The 3,522-nt window shown below is 34.3% G+C and overlaps 1 long non-coding RNA gene across 3 annotated transcripts; it reads left to right on the top strand.

Moving 5' to 3' along the window:
- The first annotated feature begins 618 nt into the window (after positions 1-618).
- LOC108948555 (uncharacterized) lies at positions 619-1,991 on the top strand. Of its 3 annotated transcripts, none has more exons than XR_004512159.2 (4): positions 627-954; positions 1,046-1,291; positions 1,385-1,600; positions 1,880-1,991. It is a non-coding gene; the product is annotated as an uncharacterized lncRNA (long non-coding RNA). The 3 variants fall into 3 exon arrangements; XR_004512160.2 differs by lacking the exon at positions 1,880-1,991 and adding an exon at positions 1,688-1,804 and having other exon boundaries at positions 629-954; XR_011407846.1 differs by lacking the exon at positions 1,880-1,991 and having other exon boundaries at positions 619-954.
- The last annotated feature ends 1,531 nt before the right edge of the window (positions 1,992-3,522 follow it).

Here is a 3,522-nt window from a genome sequence, read left to right as displayed (position 1 = left end):
ATCAACAATAGGAAGCTGAATTTAATACTTCGTGCACTAATGACCAAGAAAATATTGTTGAGGTATCTCTACATAGGGATAATGTTGAACCACAAAGTATTAACTACGATCATGCAAGTACGCAAGCTCAAAACAATGTGCAAAATGAGGAAGATGATTTCATTAATGACAATTATATAGAAATATCATAGAGTGAAGATAGGGAAGAAGAGTTATTTGATGATGATGATGGGGAGGACACTAATACATCCTTTTGAAGACTAAGAAGCAAAAGACTGATGATATAGATCTTACATCCTGTTTTAAAAATTCTCTGTATTTTTGTCCATATTAAACTAACAGTGAAATTACTTCTTGATACTTGAAGCTTTGTGTCTATATCTTATTTTTGAAAGTTCTCTGAATGTTTGTCCTTATTAGACTTACAATAAAATTAGTTCGTGATGCTTGTAGCTTTATGTCTTCATCTTATTTAAAAAAGTTCTCTATATTTTTGTCCTAATTAGACTGAATAAAATTAATTCGTAATGTTTGAAGCTTTAATTTCATAACAGAATCAGTGGTGAAGTAAAATTAGTGCTTTACTCTAATAGTTTATCTCTACTATTTGAATCAATATTTTCTCTAGTTTGATCAATCATTTTCTTTTTATGTGATATTGTAGGAAATGAAAGGAACTGAACGAGGAAAAAGTGGGAGAGGCGGGAAGAGCTGTGGTCGTGAAAGTTTTCAAGGACGTGGCAATTTTGGAGCGACGTCTCAGCCACGTATACAGACTGGATGAGTATCTGGTGCATCTGTAGAGACAGGACAACCATATAACCCGAGTCAAGGATCTTTATAGACCGGACGAGTATCTAGTAACTCTCTCCCAAGACCTTCTTTAGAAAACACAATCATCACGAAATGAAGCAGAAATTGTGCATCGCTCTCCAGAGGCTGAAAATTAAGCAAGTTAGTTTTATATTTTTTGGTGTTTTGTGAAAATTATTTTTACTAATTGTGCGAAACTACTAATGAACAACAGTATCCCTTTACTTTGCAGTTTCTTCCAGTAATAAAAAAAGAGGAAGAGGAAAATACAAATCTAAAAGTTTAGATATAAAAACTAAGTATGGTAGCAAAATCAAAATTATGATTCTAGATGACATTGATAGAGCAGTAGGTTCTAGGGCTAGAGATATTGTTAATTACTGCGGGTTGATCATGAGGAGCACTATCTCATTCCAAGATGGAAATTGGTAAAAAAATAGTTCTGAAACACGAAGAAGAAATGTGGTTAAAGGTCAAGGTAATAAATTACTTTCAATATTGTATTGACTTTAAGTTTCAAGATTTATTTATGTGGTTAGGATATCGAATATAATATTATATTTATTGTCAGGATAAATTTAAAGTTTACAGCGGGCTGCGAGAGCATAGGTTTCAAGCCTTTGTAATTAGCACTATGCAAAGGCTTTTTAGAGCATGGAAAGCTCAACTCAGCAGGCTGTACTCTAAGTACAGTACTAATGAAGAAAGATTGTCTCATCGACCTGAAGATGTTGAGTTTGAGGACTGAAAATACCTAATACAATATTTTGGAAGTCAGGATTTTAAGGTATTAACTTAATACCTAAAGTTTCTGCCAACCAAAGGGCACCATTCACATCTTTGAAAGGTGATTTATTAATCTGTTGACTTACAGGTTGTAAGTGAGAGGAACAGAAGAAATAGAGAAAAGCAAATAACTAAGCATACTTGTGGTACAAGATCTTTTGCAGAAGTAGAGGAATCTACGTTAAAAATATATTTAGTCCCCTACTATCACATATGCTTCTTTGTTATTTACATATTTATATATTTGATTATATATTTTTTCTCCGAAACTATATTGCAGAGAAATCTTATTACTGGAGAAATAGACACACCAGATAAAGTTTGAAAAATCCAACATACACACAAGGATGATAGAGGAGAACTGGTGTGGGTGGATTCACAATCCCAACAAATTCATATAATTATCTAAAATCATAGACTTATTATCTTTCTGTTTTTGTAAGTTACATTCAATGTGTTTTATTATGTTTTGATGTAAATAATTATGCATAAATGCGGGGTCAACTCCAGAAAGTTGTTGTTCAGCAACAATTTGAAGAGATCGAGCATCCCATAACTAGAGATGAGATTTTATCCACCGTTCTTGGTGACAGAACATGCTATGTTCGTGGAAAAGAATATGGAAAGAAGCCTCCTAAAAAGAGTAACATGCAACAGGAAAACATAGAGTCCAACGTGTCTTATGCTAAGGAAATTGTGCCTCAAGAGATGCAAGCCGAGATGGATAGGAAGTTGCAAGAAGAACGTGAACAAATGGCTGCTGAGTTGTAAAGAAATATGGAACTTGAGTTGTAAAGGAAGCTGGAAATTGAGTTGGAAAGGAAGTTGACAGAGGAGCGTGAACACGCAAATGTAGAATTAGACAAGAGGATCCAACTAGAAGTGGACCAGAGGATACATGAACAATTTACTAGTTTCATGACCATAATGCAACATGTACTTGCTCCGCTGCTTCTTAACAATTCTTCTTCTTTCTCGGCACTTCTTCTTCCTTCCTTCTAGATAATTCTTCTGTCACTTTCTCCCTATCTTATTTTCAACTTTTCCTTCTTTAACTTTCATCCTGTTGATAATAGACTATTAGGCTGTTTTTTGTTTATGTGAAATCTGGATTTTTCGATGGCATATGTAGTATTTGAAAAAATGACTGAGAGTAATCTCTGCAGTTACGTGACAAATCACTAAAATTTTATAATCCGTTATAGCTAACTTAGTCAGGAGTTGCTGCTGCTGTTTCTTTGCAAACCTTAAATAACCTTAGTATTCTAAAATAGGACTATAACTTTAATATGTACTGTAGCTGCTTCAGGCGCTGTTGCTGCTGCTGATTCTGCTGCTTCACTCCTACCTATGACTATAAAAGTGTTTGTGTGATATGGTCTATTACTTGTTGTTGTATGATATGGTTGATTACAGAGTATATGTTAACTGAAATTTGGGGAGTCCCATGCAAGCTCTGGCCATTGGGAAAGGATCATAAGATATTTAAGGCCGTGATTAATACTTTAACAAATTACTGCGAGATGAAATGGAAAATTCTTAAAGAAAATTCAGTTTGCAACCTTGACGGGATGTCTTGGTATCTCAGATTGTCGATCGTATATTGAATTTTTGAGTAGTTGATCGGGTTTAGAGGAGGATGGTGCTGGTATTAGCATTGGGCGATCTTCACATCCCGGATAGGGCTGCTGATCTTCCCGCTAAGTTTAAATCTATACTTGTTCCTGAAAAGATTCAGCATATCATCTGTATTTGTAACATGTGCATAAAATGAGTCTTTCTCAATATCATTAAAGTGTTCCTGGAAAGATTCAGCATATCATTTGGTAATAAATGGACTTAATTAACAAAAAAATTAGATGTGTCTTAAGCATAGTAGATGCTTCTCTATTTTCTCTACTTGCTTGTTCTAAGTTTAGAACC

The sequence above is a fragment of the Nicotiana tomentosiformis genome, chromosome 5 (genome assembly GCF_000390325.3).
Source record: "Nicotiana tomentosiformis chromosome 5, ASM39032v3, whole genome shotgun sequence".
Lineage (NCBI taxonomy): Eukaryota > Viridiplantae > Streptophyta > Magnoliopsida > Solanales > Solanaceae > Nicotiana > Nicotiana tomentosiformis.
This window is presented reverse-complemented; position numbering and strand designations above follow the sequence as displayed.